Raw genomic sequence first — 23,050 nt, 5'->3', positions numbered from 1 at the left:
GGATTGAGGAGGGAAATATTTTGAAAAACAAAAAAGGAAAAGTTCTAGTGAAAACGAAGGAGAAACAACTTAGCCGGGAACTTTGGAGTTGCACTGAAATTCATGTCAAAACAATTAAAAAACTATGAGGTAAGTCCTGTTTAAATTTATATTCTTGTAGAGGAGAGAGAGTGAGGGAGTTATAGGAAAAAAATGGAGATTAAATCGGAGTTAAGATGTGTGAGAAAAAAAAAAAATGAGCTACAAGTTTGTCATTGCTAGAGAAGGCGATGGGGCGTGCAGAACACGCGTTGAAACAGGTTGCGTGTGGCAGCGCATGAAGCCTCTTCTCCTAGCGCATGAGGGTGCATGCAACATCATTTTTCCTTGCAAGTTTTCAAAAAATTAATTAAAATCATTTAGAGCAATCCTAAGTAAAAATATTTGAGTTTTGATTTATAAAAACTTATGTTTTCTATAGAAAACCTGATCTTGCTCTCTGTGAACAGTACTACCAAAAGGTAAACAACAAAGATGAGTAGTTCTTGCATGTTTGGCTTCATCCTGATCATTTTTGTTTAATTTGTGTGTAAGTTTATGGCTTGCATAATATATTTTTCCCTTGGTCAGGCATATATCTTCTATATTGGCATGCATTACAACATTTTTGTGGTTAGTTGATGGGTCATCATGTGTGACTGAGGTCACGTGCCCATTTTGTGATGGGGCTATGGAGTTTGGACATGATGAATGGGCGGGGATGATTGCAACATCCTGGCATGACTATAACGTGCCTAAAATGCAATGTTAAGTGCACAAGTCGATCAAGTGATAAAGTGAATGAGTAAAGTATCGTTCCCACGAGGACTGTTGAAACAAGTATCAAAACGGAGCAATTCTATTCTTTATCTAGAAAAATTGAATTAGAGATAACACCAACTAAAGATAAAATAAAACAAGAAGAATATGACGTATCGAAAATAGCAAAAGAAAAAGCAATCGGACAAGTTAAAACAGAGAGATAAGATAAGATTAGCTAAGGCATTCGATTCACCTATAAGAATATTGTAATTCTTACCAAATAAATTAATTAAATGGATTTTACTTACATATGACGACGGAATTTTATAATTTATTTATTATCTTTTGGTCCAGGTATAACAAAACTATCGCTAATCACTAATTCTACACTTAGTCCATATAAAATTAATTAATTAACGATGCATTAAGTTTTGTGAAATTCACTAACTCAAATTACGAATTCAAGCAAATTCAATTTACTGCAAAGATGAATACTCATATTTGGTTCGTTTCAATATCCAATCTAAGTTATGTGATATGCAAAGCTTAACATAGAATTACTTGATTTGTATAATCTATATTCATAAAATCATTTAACAGGTGATCAGACTGTCAAAACAATAATAACCATATCACATAAAATAAATCCATCAAATTAACCAAAAATAGTATCAATCACAACATTGTCTTGCGGCTATCTCATTACCTTAGTTAACAAAAAATTCAACCAACCATGATAACAGAAATCATCATAATTAAACTTAGAAAAAACATAATTAAAAATCAAGAATTAATTCAAAAACTAAAGAATTAACAATCAAAAAAATTAATTCAGAATTTTTCTCCAAAATTAATGATTTCCATGGTTGCTTTGTGCCGCTTCCAATTCTCTTGGTCGGCCAGCCTTGAAGTTCCACCGCATCCAAGTCTCCTTTCTCACGAATTCCTGCGCCGCAAGCCTCTGTTAATTGCTTCCTTTAGTCCGTGTGTCGCTCTCTAATCCCTGCTTCACATCTCAATTTATTATATATATATATATATATATATATCTAGAAGTTCCACGCACAACCACAGAGCCCTAATCCACATCTTAATTTCAATTTTTATTATTATAATATTATAGTTTAAAATGCACTCACTTACTCCACATTCACCTGACTTTATATAATATATATATATAAATATAAATAGTATAATATATAATATATCATATATATAAATAATATAATATATAATATTTAATATACTACTAATTATATTAACTTTAATTATATTATAATACTTATTATTTATAATATTTATTTTTATTTAAATTATAATATTAATTTATAGTATTAATTTTAAAATTAACTTTATAATTTTTTTTCTTTCTTTTTATTTTTATTTTTTTATTTTATTTTTTTTAAACCAAACACTAAACAGTATTCCAGTAAAATAATAAAAAATACTAAAAATTAAGGTTGCGTTCTCTTTACTGTTTTCAAGTAATTTTTAATTTTCAATTTTCTAAAATAATGAAAACACGTTCTCTTTACTGTTTTTAAAAATGAATTTTTGAAAACAGAAAAAAAATTGTAAAGAAAACTCAAAACAATAAAAAGTTATTTTGAGTGTTTTCATCCAAAACAAACTCAAAACTCAAAACACATTTATTTATTTATTTATTCATATTTTATTATTATAATAAAAAAAATGTTACAAAATTCATTAACTTTAAAATGTAGATTTTTTTTAATAACTTATAAACATTAAATATTTTTAATTTACTAAATAATCAAATTTATTGAATAAAATATCATTAAAAATTTATTTTCAAAATTTCAAAGAGAACGCGTTTTCTAATTTTTTGTTTTGAGAAATAGTTTTTCAAAATGACAAAGAGAATGTGTTTTCAATTTTCTAAAAACAGATTATTAAAACAGAAAACTGAAAATGAATTCAAAACTCAAAACTAAAAATTGAAAAGTAAAGAGAACGCATCCTAAATATTTGTAAAGGTAACTCGAAATACTAAATAATTTTAAGTAAAACACATATAAAATACTAAAAACACTACTCAATTATGACCAATAAATGTGAATAAATTTTCACATCAAATACTCCCAAACTTGAATTATTGCTTGTCTTCAAGCAAAGAAAAAAAATCATATTCTCAAAATACACAACTTATATTCGGAATCATTCATCACATTTAAATCATTTGTTATGTCTGCATTTAAATTCTCAATCTAAAATGCAACAATAAAAAATAAAGAAAACTAAGCGTACTTACATTCCGAAGTTAAGAATTCATACAAAATTCTAAACTCAATCATACTTTGTCATGTTCCTCGCAAGATCAAATAATGCAACAACTATTCTTGCAACCATTCATTCTCACGACTGTAAACAAAGGTAGTAAAATAGGGTTCCTTTTTTTCTCTTCATTTTTTTTCTTTATTTCTTTCTTCTTCTTTTTTTTTTTAACTAAACGAGTGCATTTTATGCTCTATCTCATTTTTTTTTTTAACCGAACGAGTGCATTTTATGCTTCATCTCACTCAACATTATTCACCTTATTTACTTAAACCTTGTTTAGGCCTAACTTAGAAGGAACAATTACAAGAAAAACATTACATTTATCTTTCATGCATAGTCACACAACTTCACAAAGAATATGTGAAGTATACTTAATCTTAGAACCCAAGTATACTTAATCTTGCTTTATAAGATTTTGCCCATTCCAAATCAAAGACTCAATGTTAAACAAAATAAAGAATCCAAATGCAAATCATGATTCCAAATAACAGGTTCTGTTTATTTTAACTTTCACAAAATTTTATAGTCTAGGGGTTGGCCAAATATGCACCTGATTTAAGTTTTGCAAAAGATTTTCACATAAAAAACACCCAAGTAAAACAAATAGCATATATCAACAATTAATAATTTCACCCCCCAAACTTATTTAACACATTGTCTTCAATGTGAAAGACAAAGAAGAAGGAGAATGAAAAATGAATACTCCCCTGGCTACATAATTGAACATTACGAATACCCACGCCAGTCCAAACTAAATCAGCTTTATTTTTCTTTCTTTTGAACCTGCACAACATCACAAGTATAGATTATTGGTCATATTTATTTTTAAAAAAAATAAAATGAAATAATAAAAATAAAACGGAAAAAGAGCTTGGGTTGCCTCCCAAAGAACGCTTGTTTATAGTCATTAGCTTGACTATCTTTGAGACTTTAATTCGGCTCATGCAGCTGAAGGACTGAGTTGCCCTTCTCGAATCCGCCATCTTCATAGTGCTTCAGGCGATGTCCATTAACCTTGAAAGATTCTTCAGTGTCCTTGAAAATCTCCACAACATTATAAGGATGTACCCGCTTGATAGTGAAAGGACCATACCATCTTGATTTCAATTTGCCCGGGAAGAGCTTGAGCCTAGAATTGTAGAGAAGAACTTTCTCTCCAATCTTGAATTCTTTCTTGTTAATACGCATATCATGCCATCTCTTGGTCCTATTCTTGTAGATCCGTGCATTCTCATATGTTGCTTCACGACATTCCTCCATCTCATGAAGTTGCAATTTCTTGTGAGTACCTACATCAAGAAGCTTGATCACCTCTTTCTTAACCACGTCTTGCATCATCGGGTTGAGCCTTCTTTGTGGCTGCATAGTTGGTTTGTAGTTATCTTCCATAAGTATCTTGTGTGTGTAAATGGAAGGGCTTATTCCTTGAATATTTGATATGGTCCAACCAAAAGCTCTTTTATGCTTCTTGAGCACTTGTAACAACCTTGTCTCCATGTCACCTGTCAAAGGGAATGAAATAATCACAGGTAAGGATGAAAAACCTTCTAAAAATGCATATTTCAAATATGATGGAAGGGTTTTAAGCTCAAGTGAAGGTGGCTTTTCAATGAATGGTTTGGGCAGTTTCATCAGTGGTCTCTCTAGCTTCTCATATCTTGGTCCATGTTGCTTAGTACAGGTTTGGTAGGAGGGTGAATTTGCCTCCAACATCTTGACAATCTCCTCATATGCATCATTCTCTCCACCCGTAGTAATCGACTTTACTAAACAACCCTCCAAAGGGTCTTCAAACCTATTAACTTGGAAGTAATCATGCACAACACAGTCAATAACATCAAGTCTATAACAAGTTTGGTCTTCTACTAGATGCTTGAGAGCTTGAAACACATTAAATGTTACTTGGTCATCTTGGACCCTCAACACAAGTTGTCCTTGTTGGACATCTATCAAAGCTTTACCTGTAGCTAGAAATGGCCTCCATAAAATAAGGGGAACCTCAAGGTCCTCAATCATATCCAAGACAATGAAATCAACTGGGAATATAAATTTGTCTACCTTTACCAAAACATCTTCCACAATACCTCTTGGATGCTTGATCGATCTATCTGCAAGCTGCAAAGTGATTGTGGTTGGCCTTGGTTCTCCCAAACCTAGTTTCCTCAAAATAGTTAAAGGCATGAGATTAATACTAGCTCCTAAATCACACAAAACTTTATCAAATAAATGTCACCAATAATACAAGAGATAGTAAAACTCCCTGGATCCTTAAGCTTTTGCACAATGGCAGAGCACTCTTCACTTAGCTTGATTGTCTCAAATTCTGCTGGCTTCCTCTTGTTGGCTAAAATCTCTTTTAAGAACTTGGCGTAGCTAGGGGCTTGTGTGATTGCATCCACAAATGGAATATTGATGTGCAGCTTCTTTAACATCTCAAGGAACTTGGCGGATTGCTCATTTTGGTGCTGCTTGTGTCTTTGAGGGAAAGGTAATGGTGGTATGTATAGCTTGACATTAGGATATGAAAACTTGATTTTTGGTGACCACTCATACTCACGTTTGGCTTCCATCTAGTTTGGCCTTGTTTATGTTGTCTCAGCTTCTTTTAGTTTAGTCTCATAAGATTCCCTTGGTGGAAGCACTTCTCCTTGGATCATACCCTCTTGCTTACTCATGGGTTCAATTGCTTTGGGTGGATCCTACAACTCCTTTCCACTTCTTAGCATGATGGCATTGGCTTTCTCTCTTGGATTGGTCTTTGTGTTGCTTGGTAGAGAGCCTTGGGGTCTAGAAGAAAGCATCTTGGCAATTTGCTTAACTTGTACCTCCAAGTTTCGAATAGATGCCTCCTGGTTCTAAAATTTGGTTTCCATACCTTGGAATCTTGTCCCAGCAGTATTTACGAACTTGGTCATCAACTCCTCCAAGCTTGGTTTCTTCTCTTGTTGTGGCTGGAATCCAGAAGGTGGTTGATGGTTTATGGCATTATGATTGCTCCATGAGAGATTGGGGTGGTTGCGCCATCTTGGATTGTAAGTGTTGCTGTATGGATTCTGTTTTTGACGATGGAAATTCCCTACAAAGTTGGTAGATTTTGGCACACTTGCAAAAGTATTCCCCATTTGGAACTCTACTAAACCATGTCCTACCGCTCCAAATAAGTCACAAGTGATGCTCCTGGTAGGCATGGATGGGTTGCATAAATTGTCCAACTTTGCATTAAGGGTAGCCACCTGAGCGGATAAAGCACTGATGTTGATCACTTCATGTCCCACAGTCAATCTCCTCATTGGTAACCTGTCAACTTGCCATTGATAACTGTTGGACGCCATTTCATCCAACAACTCATAAGCTTCATCAGGTGTCTTTTTCATAATGGTACCTCCTGCAGCTGCATCAATCATAGAACGATTAGTAGAAGATAACCCATTATAGAAAGTTTGTACCTAAAGCCAAACTGGTAATTGGTGGTGTGGACACTTCCTTAACAACTCCTTGAAATGCTCCCAGGCTTCATACAATGTCTCCATCTCATACTGCACAAAAGTAGTGATATCATTTCGCATCTTTGCAGTTTTTTATGGTGGGAAGTACTTGGCTAGAAACTTCTGGGCCATGGCATTCCATGTGGTGATAGAACCTGGTGGAAGTGAACTCAACCACGCTTTCGTCTTGTCTCTTAACGAGAATGGGAACAATTTTAGGCGTATAGCATCATCAAAGACTCCGTTATGCTTGAAAGTATCACAAACTCCAAGAAGTTGGAGATGTGTGCGTTTGGGTCATCATTAATGGAGCCACCAAATTGAACCGTGGCTTGCATCATTTGGATGATTTTCGGCTTGATCTCAAATTGTTAGCTTGTACTGCCGGCCTACGAATACTCGAGGCAATGCCATTAACGGAAGGTGATGCATAATCCCTCAATGACCTTCGGGCTTCTATATTTTGATCTTCTGCTTCCATATCTCTCTTTGTTGGTTATTCAATCTATGAAACGTTCTTTCAATTTCTGGATCAAAATCAATCAACTCAGATTTTCTAGCACTGGTCATCCATGAGATCCACCTAAAAAAATAAAAAATAAAAAAAATGAATGAATGAATAAAATAAATAAAAAAACTATAAAATTAAATAACAGAAAATGATTCCAGATTAAAGTAAAAATTGCAAATCTCAATATTATTAACAAACAAATCCCCGGCAACGGTGCCAGACTACCATGGGACGGGTGATTTCATGACATTTTTGCATTCTACATTTGCATGCACAAAGTTCCTTTCATGAATCACTCACTAAAATGTTCATATCTTACAATGACATATTCAAACGTGCCAGGTACACCCAAACACAAGTAACAAAAAAGGCAAGGAGGTGGTTGAAGCTTAGTTTCCTTAGACTGTATTATGAATCTCAACCTTTGTACTGTTTATTAACTTGTAATCTAAACTTTTGTAATCAAAGCTATTGATAAGGGTGAGACTGATTTTATTGAATATTGATGGTTGTGGGTTTTATTTGTACTTGTGTGAAAGTAATACTAGTGGAAACCCTACTTAATTTGTTACAGGTTCGATCATTTGCTTTCGTTGGCAAAGGCTTTCCTTAATGCCTGTATGTGGAAAAAAAAGAAGTGAGTTCTAGCTTCATTGAGTATAAAAAATTTAGGGGCATTACACCTTTGTTGCAGCTTCCATTGCCCTTCGCTTCTGTTGTTCCAATCGATGCCTCCATCTCATTCTCTCTTTCTCTGTGTGTAACGCCCCGCTCCCACTTACGGGTGTTACTCACGAATATCCATCTTACTATTCACACGTTAGGACAAAGATGAAGAGACGGCTACGTTTCAATGGGAAACGACTTAGATGGAAACTAGGCTTTGCCCTCCCTTCGCTCTACTCAAGAATTCGGGAAATATCGAAACGACCCCGCGAAGATAAAACCCAAACCTTGCAAAGTGTCACCCCTTCTCAAGCTCTTTAATGAAGAGCTAAGAATGACTTCTCAAGATCAAAATAAATAAACTAACTCCCTTGTTTCATATAAATTATGGCATAAGGCCTCAATTATAAGAAAATAATTTTTCTTTTCCCCTACCATTAACCCATTTATCTCACATTCATTTCCTTTAGAAAATATTTGGGGTTAATATTTCTTTAGAAAAATTTAAATAAATTTTCCTCATTAAATCTCCATTGATTTTTTCCCTTTAATTATTTCAAAATACCATAATTTTCCAACCCTTAGGAAATTAATTTTTGAAATACAAACCTCAAGGCATTCTTATCCAATTTCAAAATTTAAGGAAAATACTCCATTATTTAATTTCCCAAAATATAGAAATTTTTTCCACAATTGCCTCAAATTTATATTAATTTAATAATTAATTTAGAGGCTTAAATACTCCTTTATTTATTTATTTAAACATATTTTTTATTTCAAAAATTTACAAAATATCAGAAATAATTAATTAAACAGAAAAAGAAATAGAATAAAAAAAGAAAAGAAAAAAAAACATCACAGCAGCAAGGGGGGCGGCCAGCGGCAGCCAGCCGCGCCCAGCGCGCGGGCTCCCACCTACGGGTGTTACTCATGAATAACCAACTTACTATTCACACGCTAGGGCAAATATAAAGAGACGGCTACGTTTCAAAGGGAAACGACCTAGATGGGAACTAGGCATTACATTGTGGGTCTTTTATTAATTCTCGTCTGCAGCCTTCTCCTCTCCTATCATTGTTCCTCGCGCGTTGCAGTCGTTGTCAATGCCTCAGTTGTCGTTCACCTCCATCATTCTAGTTGCCACCGACACCTCCATTGTTGTTCGCCTCCACCGTTGCAGTCACCTCCGATGCCTCCCTTGCCATTCAAATCCACTGTTTGATTTTATAATTTAAAAATAAATTATAAAATACCATTTTCTTTATTTAAATTAAATTAAATATTTTATCAATAAAATTATGATTTAGTTGTCTTGAACTATGATTTTGTACAACTTCATATATAATTTTTGACCTTTTAATTCAAGCAATACAAATAAATAATAACATAAAAATAAATTTAATTATTTATACATAAGATAATTACAAAATATATAAAAATAAATATTATAATTATATTGTGATGGATATATGAATATATCTTTTTATTAAAATAAATATTATAATATTATGATTTACAGTTTTATTTTCATTTTACAACTGAAAAAATGGAATAAAACTACAAAAATGATTTTTTAAAAATAGCAAGCCCAACCATGCTCTTAAAAATTTTAACACGTTGAATTTTAGTTTAGTCTAGCTTAACAATTTAAACTAAATTATGAACATGTTCCAACTCAAAATTTTTTAAAGTTACAAAATGGGTTTAATTTGGTTTAGATGATTTTGTATAATATGTTTTTAGTTTATAGTTGTATTTAAAAAACATGTTTGGGTATTTTTATATATATGTAAATTTTTTGTTTAATATATATATACTTAGTTTGTATATATTTATATTTAGAAAGAATATGTTTAGTTTTTACTTTTGTTTAGAAAATATGTATATTTAACTCGAAATTATATACAAATACATTTTTGGTAAATATATTATATATTTATATATGTGTTAGTTTAAGTTTTTTAAAATTAGAAACAAAATGGTCAATCCATACAATCTGTTAATAGTACGGTGTTTTCATCATTTATGATAGGCTAAAAATGCATACTTTTTCATTAAAACTTTAAAAATATTAAGTGTAATACACTAAAAAATAAATATAAATATTTCTGACTTACTATTGGATAGTTACTAATCAATTTTAATATTTGGCTTCATATATATATATATATTATTTGAGAGTGGCAATTGGAACAACGATTGAGGTGTTAGCAGCGGCGAACGACGATAGGAAAGGAGAAGCTATGGGCGAGAACGAGAAGACCCAAGTAGAGAGAGAGAAAGGAGATGGAGGCGTCAATAGTTGTTGGAACGACGAAGGTGAACGGTGATGGAGGCTGCAACAGAGGTGAACGACGACCAAGCGTTGATGGAGGCAGCTTCAACGGTGGCTAATGATGATGGAGGAGGCGGTGGAGGCGATTGTGTCGGAAGTGAACGGTCTCGGGTGCGATGGCGATGAACAGTGACCAAAAGGAAGGTAGCACATGTGGGCAATAACGAGAAGATAAAGAAAGAGATGGGAGAAAGAGAAAGGGTTTTATGGGGATTGGGGGTTGCCAATTAATCATCAAGGAACCATTTCAAGTATAAAAATAAATTTTTATTCTTCTTCAAAATACCAAAATGTTACAACTTGCACCACTTTTGACAGACCTACCATCCTCCGAGGACATTCTTTACCGTGAATCCTACATTCTAAAATACATAATAGAAGATTTTACATGAGACAATGTGCTTCGTACTAATTTGAAAATCTCAGAAAGCAACAACAAATCGTATCAGATGAGGTTTTGCTTGAAACAGATCATACTTTTGCCATCTAATCTTCCGGCCTCCATGTTCTCTTTGTTTACCCAGTAATCAAGGCCTGGAATTCCTCAACTGGTGGAAGGATATGCCAATCCATTAGGGGAATTGATTATCCTACAGCCAAACAAACATGAGCTGGCACTCTTGTTTTGGGCTCATAGTTCCTAAACAGACCAGACAATACAAATGAAAGTTATCTGCTCTCTAAAACAGTCTCTACAAATGAACTACCCTAAAATAAATTTCCTCATTGCAATATGAAATGGAAAAATATAGTCATCTCTAGCCTGTGAAAATAGATTAGGTTTCAATAATTCCACATGTTTTTTCTAGGAAAATGAATAGGGATATGGACATAAGTAACTCATAAATAAAAGATAAATTTGCAATTCTATTGATATAGGATGCATTGCAATGCAGAACCCAAAAGCAAGAACAGGCTCAAAAATTCAAATCAATTCAATGATCAATTTCAACAATCAAAAGCTACCTTCAATTATAACCTAAACAACTATTTATGGGCAAGTACTAAACAAAACCTACCCTACGTAGGATTCCTTAATTCCAATCTAATTAGGATTCTAATGGAACTTAATAGCTAACAGAAGAAAACTAAACAAACTAAATTAGGAAGCAAAAGAAAATGGGAAAGAAACAAAAGAAATAAAAATAAACAATACTAATTCTTAAAATCCAGTTTTCTGTCCTACATCACATTGTCGATGTAGATTATAACTATACTCCACAATCCTATTTGGTTCAGTAGCCATAGACTATCAATTGTTTCCTGATCATACAACTGTATGCCTCACATATCTTTTTCAGTTCTCCATCTACTAGTAGAAGCAACCTTCTGCCACTTGATTGCCATTTTAAAGAGCTTCATCTATGAGCTGACCATGCTGCTTTACACTGTGTAATTGGGATGGGAGGCATCACAAAGGAAAAAAGGAGACTGATTTCAGATGAATAAAGAATGCTACTCCTACGTCTGACTCTGACTGAAGTTAATCTTGATGTACCATATCCTTATATTAGATCCCTGATAATGGAAAATGATGAATATATTAAATCCAATCCTTGATACTGAAGAATTATAATCCTGGCAGCAGCTCATAAGTTAGAAGTCCCAAGGTGATAATTGCTATGGACACTGAAGATTCCTTTGAACTTTTGTATGTTAATGGCAGCCACTCGTCTGTACTTCTGTTAAAGACTTTAGGGAGAGATCAACCTAGTGTTATACTGTCAGAAATTGCTGATAATTTCAGAGGTGAAAGAATTTTTCAATACCCATATGCCTGTAAATGATTCCTGTTTTATCCCTTTTCCATTCCAATGCTTTCTTTGTTGCGGTCAATCAGCAGGATGTGAAGTAAAAGTAATAGCTGACATCTCATCTCCTCTTCTGCTGAGTAGCTTGGAGACAAATTTGGCCGAGTCAGCAAAGCTACCAGCTAAACCTCTAAATTTTGATATTAAATGTCAAATTTTTTTAATTTACTTGGAAACTGTCACCACTATGATATCAGGACAACTCATAAGCAGAGATATTGACCTCTAAGAGGAACTTCAGAGGGTTGGGCAACATTAGCCTTTCTTTTTTGATCAATTTGTCACCACAAATTTCATAAATCACTGATCTTCTGCCATAAATTTGCCAGTTTCTTATTCTTCTAATTCGATTTCATGCTTACTTTCAATATGTTGAGATGGGATACAAAAATTCAGTTTGTCAATCCTTTAATCTATGCCCTTTGTCACTGAAGACGCCAAAGCAGTCGATTCTGTTGCTGATAATCTCTTAAGTCCTTTAAATGGTTTTTGTCAAACAAGAAAATGAACAATATCAAGGTTGCCATCACAAGAGGGATGATAATTATTACTCAAAATCTTAACTTATATGTTATTGGATTTTCTAATTTGAGCATGATTATGATTTTAAATTTGATTGTGATTAGGATGTTGTCAAATTTAATTTTGGTTAAGATTTATCTCATTTAAAAGAATATCTTCATGAATTATTTTCTGATCAGAATATAATTTCTTGTGTACATTTATAAATGATTTTAGCTCTATAAATAGGTACCCAATATCATTGAATTTGGTATGACAATATCACTTTTGTACTATTAACATTTATTTAATAATATTTTGTTATTTTTGTCAGTAATTTTTTTCCCGATTTGAGTTTTTCACATAAAACTCTATATTTGTGTGTGTGATTGATGATTTAATCATAATTTGTATTCGATTTAATTTCATAACAATACATTATGTGACATTTCTCTGTCTACTTGACTTGGCTTTCCCTACAATTACTTGTGCCATCCAGTTTATGGAAATTCAAGGCATAAGTATGGGTTTCTAAGAAAAAATAATCATTCCTAGAGAAGAACTTGGTTTCTATTGAACATGAATACATGATCTACAATTTCAATAATTAAGTTTCCTGACCAAAAAAGAGCAAGATGGACTTTCAAATATTAAAACTGATCCTGATATATATATATATATATTTTTCATTTATAGACTAGAAAGAGGACAGATTTTTATTGGGTAAGAGATGAAAGGAGATTGGCTCCTAGAAGACTGAAATGCCATATCTATGCTTCATGTGAATTAAATGAAGTGGATTGGGTATATATTTGATGTCTGGTGCACAGCTTCGATGCATCTAACTTGTGCAGGAATATATGGGAAGAAAAATCGTGTATAGTTGGAAAAAAAGAAAGGTTTAAAAGATCACCTAAGAGATGGGTGAATTTGGTGTTTTTAAAATTTTTGTAATATTAAAAAAAATATAACCTTAAGACTAATTGAAAAGATATTTTTCAGTTTTCAATATAAATTTATACGCATTAAAATCTTTTTCATAAAATTATCACAAACATATTTTAGAGATATAATATATATATATATGTAAGAGTAGGTGCATTTGAAAAGAGATATACGAAAATTGTTATGCTCGAAACTTATGAGTTAAAAATAAATATGTAAACATTGCATTAGCATGTGAAAAGTAATATTATCAAAACATAAGAAGCAAACCACAAGACATAACAATTTAGAGTGGTTCAACCAACAAGCCTAGTCCGCCACCTTATCTTCTCACTAAAGATTTTAAAGCATCCACTAAGGGATTTTGCTAAAAAGAGATCAACTACAACCCATACACAATTTTTTTTAAGTTTAACTGAAACCTTCAATTTTTATGGCCCAAATAGGAACCCCAACTTTTATAGGAGCAGTTTTAACCATCGCTTTTGTAGGCTAAGCAGTAACCTTTGCTTATAAGAACAAAGAAACTCGAATACATACCTTGTATGAGTTAAGTTAGAATCCTTACAAACACTTGTTGAAAGATGAGATAAAAGTTAAGCTCACAACAAAAATGACCTTCAAAGAATAAGAAATACAACACAAGAGGGAATGGATAAGAGAAGTGAGAAGAATATGAATAATAAAACACATTTCTAGTTCAAGAAAATCTACATGAGACTTAACCAAATAATAGCTTGAAGTGAAGGAATATGAGCATGAAGGGTTGTCACTCAAGCAACAAGGTTTGGCCTGAAAACAAATTCATCTTGGCTGTGTTTGAGTTTAGGTTAGCTCGACATTGTCTTATGCGCACTGGACAACAACACTTGATCTCGTGTAGTACTTAGACCTTTTATAGAATCTTTAAGACTTCAATTTAGCACATGTTATCTACACATACTCACAGTTTCTTCTGATTTAACTAATAACAGTCAAATTAGTCAATAAAAATATTTTGCACACTATACATAAGCATATTTATCATTTTGTTATAAGAGAACATAATTAAACTTCTTAAAATAATGAAATAAAGCTCAAATAGTCAAAATTGTCATCTTTGAGTAACAATTATAAAATTCAAAATTTGTGAAGTATTACTCGAGTATAAACTAGTATTACTTAACTAAGTATGATCCTTACTCGACTATGATATGTATTCAAGCTGGATCATAGGGTGGACGTTCACTTGACAGAATTCATGTGATATAATCCACCTTGGTTTGACGAGATTAATGACAAAGTAGAGCTGGAGCAGTTCTTAAGAAACTGTAAAAAGAATTGCGAGGCACTAGGGTGTAGCCAACAGAGGATTGTAAAGTGTACTGCCTTTTGATTGGAAGGCCTAGCTTATACATGGTAAGAGCATATGAAGACAACTAGACCGCCTGGTGCGCCACTACTAAGGTGGGAGGAATTTAACAAGAAGTTCCCTGAAGCTATGAGAAAGGCAAGAAAGGCAAGTGCTCGGGTGTCTGCTTCAATTCTTTGAACTCTCGAGCCTTTCCCTTCCTCACATCCTTAGGGATGAACCATCCCCTAAACTTGCTGCTAAATTCCTCCCACCTTAGTGGTGGTCCACTGACGATCTAACCTCCTTCTTACTCACGAAATTCTCCAGAAATGCTCATCTTGCCTCAAGGATCAAAAGCCCCTTATTGGTTTCCCTCGATTCGCCCTCAAAACCGAGCAATTTGATGCTCCAAATTCAGCTAAAAACCCTTGGTATTTATAGGCTAAATCTAACCCACACATGGCCGATTTCTGGCCAAATCTTCTTCTACACGCCACCAGGACTGTCTTTGGCCATGCCTTGACGAGATTTTCTGCACAAATCTCCGGATTTTCAGGCCAAAATCTCGGCCAGATCTGCCATACGCGTGAAGCTTTTTCGAAAATTACAGTTTGGCCCTCTTGAAATTTTCTTTTACATTTTGGCCCTTATCCTCAAGCCCCAGATCTTTCTAGCACCATCACTAAGACCCTCAGGATTAGTACTTCTCATTTCTCCCTTGAAACTTTCAAAAAATTACCGTTTTGACCTCCCTCGGGTAATTTTAGAAAATTATACTTAGGCCCGATTGATCGATTTGACCTCAAATCCACTCGATTCAACCTGAAACCACTTAAGGGTTGTTCTATACATCAAATATTAGTCCTATACACACTCTGTTGATTTTTCGGACATCGTCTATAACAATTCGGTAATACGACCTAATTGGCAACTGTCACTACAAGAAAAATCAGTTTTAGTGACGGGTTTTGTGACGGGGATGCTCCCGTCACTAATTTGTGACGGGTTTAGTGATGGAAAGCCGTCACTAAAGTGGTTTAGTGACAGTCTGAAATTACCGTCACAAAATTGTGACGGGATATCTATTTCCGTCACAAATCAGTGACGGGATAGTGTATCCCGTCACAAAATAGTGACGAAAAATAATCTCCCGTCGCAAATCAGCGACGGGAGCGAGGTTTCCCGTCGCAGAACTGCGACGGGACTGATGTTCTGTCGCAGTTCTGCAACGGGACTGACGCCCCGTCACAGAATTGCAACGGGACATGTCAATCCCGTCGCAGTTCTGCGACGGGGACTGACGCCCCGTCACAGTTCTGCGACAGGACTGACGCCCCGTCACAATTTTGTGACGGGGACTGACGCCCTGTCGCAGAACTGCGACGGGACTTGTCAGTCCCGTCACAGTTTTGCGACGGGACTGACACCCCGTCACAGTTCTGTGACGGGGACTGACGTCCCGTCACAATCGTTCCTTTAAAATAACCCCCGCCCCCCTTTCTCTCCCACTCTTCCTCCACACCTTTGAACGGCCCCCCTCCCTTTCTCTCACTGTCTCAATTTTTCTTCTTCTTCACAGTTTCCTTGGTTCTTCTTCTTCTTCACAGTCTCTTCGTCTCCTTGGTTCTTCACAGTCTTCTTGGTTCTTCTTCTTCTTCAGTTATCTTCGGTGCTCTCAAGCTAAGTATTTTATGTTTTTTATTTTGTTTTAGTTTTAATTATATTATGTTAGTTTAATTATAATTTATTTGTGTTAGTTTAGTTGTAGTTATTTTATTTTTGTGTTAGTTTATTTGTAGTTATTATTTTTGTGTTAGTTTAGCAGTTTATTTTTATATTAATTAGTTTAGTTTTAGTTTAATTATTTATATTATTTGTAATGCTTAATTAAATAATTAAACTACAACTAATTAATTATTTAGTTATTTTGATATGTAATAATTGGACTAGGAAACTCGTGCATGTGTAAATAATGTTTATTTTTTTATTTTTAAGTTTAGATATATTTTTAATGAAAATATTGTAATTTTAAATAAAATACGTAAAAAATTATATACTAAAAATAAACTTACTATTTAAGAAAGCATATATTTTAAGAAACTTAATATTTTCTAAAAATATTAAGTTTATATACTAAAAATATTTTCTTAATATTTTAAGTTTATATACTAAAAATATATACTAAAAATAAACTTAATAAAATATTTTAAGTTTATATTCTAAAAATAAACTTAATATTTTCTTATTGTCATAAGAAAATATTTATGTGTATACATTAAAAAATTAAAAAAATTCTATTAAAAATATAAAAGAATTATATTTAAAATATAAAAAATAATAAATAATAAATAAAATTTTAATTAAAAATTTTAAAACTAACATATGAAATAAATTAGATAATTCTATTTAAAAAATTAATGTTAAATTTTTTTATTTTTAATGTGAATGTGGGTAATATTAATTTTATTTAATGTTATTTTTAATATTTTATTTAAAATTTTTAAAAAATTCTTGTTATTTTAAATTTTTTTATTCTTATAAAAGAAAATATTAATTTTAATAAATATAAATTTTAATTTTATAAATTTAAAAATTAAAAATATATTTTTTGAAATTAAAAATATATTAATTTCATAAAAATATATTATTGATTTAAAATATTAATATTAATTTAATATTTTTTTCAAAATTATTATTTTTTATTTAAAAAATATCTGCGATGGTTGTCCCGTTGCAGATTGATCATATTAATTTTATTATTTTTAAATAAAGTTATTTATTTAATATTATTTTTTTTATATTTAAGAATATTTGTGACGGGTACCCCCGTCGCAGATCTGTGACGGGGGTACTACCCGTCACAGATTGTTTGTTTTAATTATTTTTTTTATTTTAAGAGTGTTTGTGACGGGTAGCGCCCGTCACAAATCTGTGACGGGGTAGTACTTCCCGTCACAAATCTGTGATGGGGCAGTACTTCCCGTCACAGATCTGTGACGGCTTGTCATATCCGTCACAGATTTGTGACGGACAGTTCCCCGTCACAGATTTGTGACGGGAATCCCCGTCACAAATCTGTGACGGGCACTATTTCCCCGTCACAGATTTGTGACGGGCAGCACTTCCCCCGTCACAGATCTGTGACAGGTGGAACTGTCCCGTCACAGATCTGTGACAGGTACTACTGCCCTGTCATAGATCTGTGACGGAATTGCTATCCCGTCACAGATCTGCGACGGGTAGCACTCACCCCGTCACTAAAATTCTGTCACGCCCCCTTTAGTGACAGATTTTATCCCGTCACTAAACCCGTCACAGAAAAATTTAGTGACGGATTTTATGTTTTTAGTGACGGATTTTTCCGTCACTAAAACTGATTTTTTTTGTAGTGTGTATTTTCGCTGTACCGAAAACTGTTCCCGATCTCATTTCTTTTGATGCCATAATTCTTTTCTCGGGACACTTGATACTGATGTACCATTTTATTTAGACATCTAACTCCCGGGGTACTCCCTCTAACTAATTCGGTCATCCAAAGCTGCGTTAGTATACCCTATAGCCTTATTTTTCTCAAAATTTCATTTATGCCCTTTATCAAATATTATTTTTATCCTCAAATTATTCCCGGGTATTACAACCAAGCTCACTTATGGAACTCTCTAAGAGATGTGGGGTTGTTGATGGTTAACGACCCTTGGATCATCCTCGGTGATTTTAATGTCTGTCATAATAGTTCTAAGACGAGAGGTGGAAACACCTTTCTATCTGTATGCATAGATTTAATGGGTTTCTTTCCTTGGTTTCTCTTCAGGATCTGGCCTTTAGTGGTCCAAAGATGATGTGGAACAATAAGAGGTTTGGTGCGGAGTGCATTTTTTGAAAACTAGACAAAGTCCTAGTGAATGATGGGTGGCTTGCTAGTTACCCAGAGAGTGAGGTTCTTTTCCTTCAACCAGGAATCTTTGATCACAACCCCACCGTGGTTTTCTTATATGGTACTTCTCATAATAATGGTAGCTTTTTTAGGTTCCTCAACCACCCTGTTGACCATCATCTTTTTCTTGATAAAGTGGCTGGCAGATGGAGCAGGTGGGTTCCCGGGGTCCCTATGTTTCGGGTTGTCTAGAAACTCAGGGTGGTTGAAGGAGCTATGAAGACTCTTAATAAGTCGAGTGTCCATGTCTCTGATCCTGTTTTGTCTCTTCGAGATAGTCTGCATAGAATTCAGCCAGAGATGTAGGATAACCCTCATGATCCTAATCTTCACCAGTGAGAGCTTGATCTTAATAGGGATTATATGGTGGCTCTGGTGCAAGAGTCTGATTATTTTCTCCTCAGACCACGGAAAAGGTGATTTGCGGAGGGGGATCGGTGTTCCCACCTTTTCTTCCGGTCTATGTTAGCTTGGTAGAATAATCACCATATCCATATTCTCCAGAAAGAAAAAGGATTTGTTTTGGATTCTAAAGAGGAAATGGTAAGCTGTATGGTTTCCTACTTCTAGAACCTCTTTGGTCATAGTGCCTGTTTAGCCCCTATGACCCCTGAAGAGATTGCCCTTTTTATCGACAAATGCTTGTCGTGGGATCAGTGGGAAGGGTTATTACTGAGGTCTCAGCGAAGGAAATTTAGGAAGCTTTGTTTAGCATGGGGGATGATAAAGCCCCTGGGCCGGATGAATTTACTATTAAATTCTTCAAGAGGGCTTGGGGGATTGTGAGGCCTGATGTGGTGGAGGTTGTCAAGAGTTTCTTCTCCTCAGGTCGTCTTTTAGGGCAGATGAATGCAACTCTCATTAGTTTGGTTCCTAAGGTCTCTTACCCCGAGTCATCATCCCAGTTTAGGCCTATTTCTTGTTGTAACGTCTTGTATAAAGTCATCACCAAGATTTTGGCTAATAGAATCAAACCCATGCTTTATGGTCTTGCGAATGAGGCTCTAGCAACATTCATGCCTGGGCGCTCGATTGGGGATAACGTCTTGCTCGCCCAGGAGCTCGTGTTCCAATATCACCTTAACAAAGAGCCTCCTCGATGTGCGATGAAATTGGACCTAGTGAAAGCTTATGACACTATGGAGTGGGACTTTCTCTTGACTGTCTTTCATCTTATGAATTTCCCTGCGCAGTTTTGTAGCTAGATTTGCGATTGTGCCACTACTTCTCGTTATTCCATTAAAATTAACGGGAAATTAGATGGATTCTTCCTTGGTGGTCGGGGCCTTAGGAAATGGGACCCTCTCTTTCCTTATCTCTTCGTCTTTATGATGCAGATCTTGCAAGACATTGTTAGCTATTAGATGAGGTCTCCAAATTTTTAGTTTCATTGAAAATGTGAGCAGACTCGGCTAGTAATGTTCATGTTTATAGATGATTCCCTTTTGTTATCCCATGGTGATCTTGCTTCAGTGGATATCTTGAAATCTTGCTTGGAGAGATTCTCTGGTTTGTCTGGCCTTAGGCCCAATGCCTTAAAATGTGATTGCTTCGTCTCTTGTAGAAATGAGTCCCTGAAAGAGAATATTTTAACTGTTGCGGGTTTCCAAAGAGGCGTGTTGCCTATGTGGTACTTGGGAATGCCTCTTCTTTCCACCAAGTTATCATATGGAGATTATTGGCCTATTATTGATAAGGTTAAGAATAAGATTTGCTCTTGGCGGTGTAGGTTGCTCTCCTTTGGGGGCTGTATCTAGTTAGCTTAGTTTGTTCTTTCCACTATCTATGTGTACTGGGCCTTTGTGTTTATTTTGCCGAAACCGGTGGTCCATGAGATTGAGAAATCAATTTGTAATTTCTTATGGAGTAGTGATGACGCTGACCCCCATAAAGCAAAAGTGGTCTGGTGGGAGATTTGTTGCCCCAAGGTGTAAGGGGGTTTGCATCTCAAGCCTTTCTATGTTTGGAATCAAGCCCTTGTCGTTAAGCTAGTTTGGCGCTTACTCTTAAGCACTAGGGAGTTGTTCTAGTTGCATGCTTATCAAGTTAAAAGGGAGTGCTTCTGGCTCCTTAAAGTGTCATATGCTTGTCCATGGTACTGGAGAAAGCTGCTCTGCCTCAGGGGAGTTGTGCAAGCTAGAGTGAGGTGGAAAATTAGAGACGGTCGTAGCGTGTTTCTTTGGCATGATCAATGGCACCCTTTGGGTGTGCTTATTGATCGTTTCTTTCTCCAATTGCCTCAACAATTAGGTATCCATACCTTGGCCAAGGTCTCTGATTTCCTTGAGAATGGCTCTTGGAATTGGTCTGACCTTTTCCCCTATCCGACTTACAATCTTATTAGGAATCATCTTCCTAGCCTTCCCCCCTTTCAGTGCCGGGATGAGAATTTTTGGCTCCCAATTGCGAACGGTGTTTTTTCGGTTAGGGCTGCTTTTTAGGGCTTCCAAGAACAGCGTCCCCGGGTTCCTTGGCATAGGCTTGTGTGATCGTCGGAGTGTATTCCAACTCATTCTTTTATTTTTTGGTTAGCAATTTGGGAGCGTCTTTCTACACTTGACCGTATTAACATTTTTTTGTCTTTTTTGAATAAATGTTTCCTTTGCAGGATGAATGCAGAGAGGCATAGTCACATTTTCTTCGAGTGTCCTTATTTTAGAGATGTGCTAACATTCTTTCACAGATCAAAGAAATTCAACTGGCCTTAGCGTCAATAGGATACTGGTGTGCTTTGGGTTGCTGTGAGATGGAGTGGTGCTTCAAATTGGTGCGAACAAATTGGTGCTTCATGCTTTGGTGTATTTCATCTGGAGGGAGCGCAATAACAGGTGCTTCCGTGATCAGGAGAGATTTGCCTCTTAGTTGGCTCATTAGATTTAGTGCGCTGTGTGAGCCCGTTTGACGACTCTCTGATTCATACTGTCTATTCAAAGTTATGCTTTTCGTCATGTTTGGCAGCTTCCGAGGGACTAGATTTTCCCTCCCCATTGAGTTGTTGCTTGCTTGCTATTGGAGGCTGGCTTCTGTGATCCTGAAGTCTCTTGTTCAACACTAGTCCCTCCGATGCCTTGTGTTCGATGCAACCTCTCTAGTTGGGGCTTGTTTCGTTTTCAGTTTTCCTACTCGTGATTAGTACAACAGGTTTGTTCTTCTGAGATGGATTGTTGCTTTCGATCACACCCAGGCTTTTGTTTATTTTTTGTATATAATGTCTTTTATTTTGTTTCTTCCTATGTTTTTCTTATTTTTAGTTTATTATTTTCATATTTTGGTCCAGAGGGTGATCGTTGTTGTGTTCATGCCCTTGGTTTTTTGGTCAGTCTGGGGTATGCCTTGGCCTTAGTTTGTAGCCATTTCGGCATTGATTTTTGTTCTATGAATTTCTCACTTATAAAAAAATAAAAATAAAAAACACTAAATTTGACATATATCAAAATGCATTGTATTATATTCTATCTTGTGATTGATATTTGTACAACGGGTATATGAAATTTCTATGACTAACTTAAATAGGTAATGAGCAAGTATATAAAGATGACAAAGAATTTATAATAGATCCATAAAATAAAATAAAAAATTCTAACAATATTTTAAAGTATCTAACAAGATTAATTTTACCTTGAATATTTTTTTTTCTTGGTAGAAAAGTAAATGTATTAAGAACAAAGAAACTATACAAGAGCACTGGGCATATCAGAAAAGAAATGAAAGGAAATTTTACCTTGAATATTATTTATTTTGTGAGGTGAATTGATTGATTACTATACCCATAGACATCATATTTATCCAAAACCCAAGGCAAGCAAGATATTGAAGTTAGAAATTGACAGAATAAAGCAAAGAAATCCAAAGGAAACCATTGACCAATCCATTAAGCAAATTCAAGGATCAACCAAATTCCATTTGAAAATTTTCTTAGATTTAATCGCAATGGCGTGGAGATTCGAAATGAGGAAGAAATCTTGAAAAAAACCCAAAGAAATTAAACAAAAAATGAATAAACCATTTCAACAAGAAGATGACGAAGGCTGGATTTGCATCACTAATGGAGGTAGATGATGCAACGGCCCGACAGCTAGTAGAGGTGATCGACGATGACGATCAAGTTGTTTTCCTGTGGGCACAATGGTGGAAACGACATTGATGGGGACGAAATAAGAGATTCTTGCCTATAAATACTGATGGTTGCCTTCGATTTTAAAGTAGAAGTGAGAAAGAGTGTGAAAAAAAAGGAACAAATGGGAGAAGATTGAGATCTTTGGTCAACCTAAAAGCCATCCTGATGAATTGGGTCAATAGAGAAAAGAAAAAAGGCATGCAGTTTTGGTGGTTTTCTGGTCCTTCCTAATGGCGAGGAACGACAGCAGTGGTCGACAACAGTCCAAGCGTGACTAATGATGGCTTCTGGTAACGATAGTAGTGGTGAAGGTTGGGTAGAACATCACCAGTAG

At 34.8% G+C, this 23,050-nt stretch overlaps 1 non-coding gene across 1 annotated transcript; it reads left to right on the top strand.

The window, feature by feature from the left end:
* The first annotated feature begins 6,540 nt into the window (after nucleotides 1-6,540).
* LOC127802968 (small nucleolar RNA R71) lies at nucleotides 6,541-6,647 on the top strand. Its single transcript, XR_008023413.1, has one exon. It is a non-coding gene; the product is annotated as a small nucleolar RNA R71 (small nucleolar RNA).
* The last annotated feature ends 16,403 nt before the right edge of the window (nucleotides 6,648-23,050 follow it).

Source organism: Diospyros lotus, chromosome 5 (genome assembly GCF_014633365.1).
Source record: "Diospyros lotus cultivar Yz01 chromosome 5, ASM1463336v1, whole genome shotgun sequence".
NCBI lineage: Eukaryota > Viridiplantae > Streptophyta > Magnoliopsida > Ericales > Ebenaceae > Diospyros > Diospyros lotus.
This window is presented reverse-complemented; position numbering and strand designations above follow the sequence as displayed.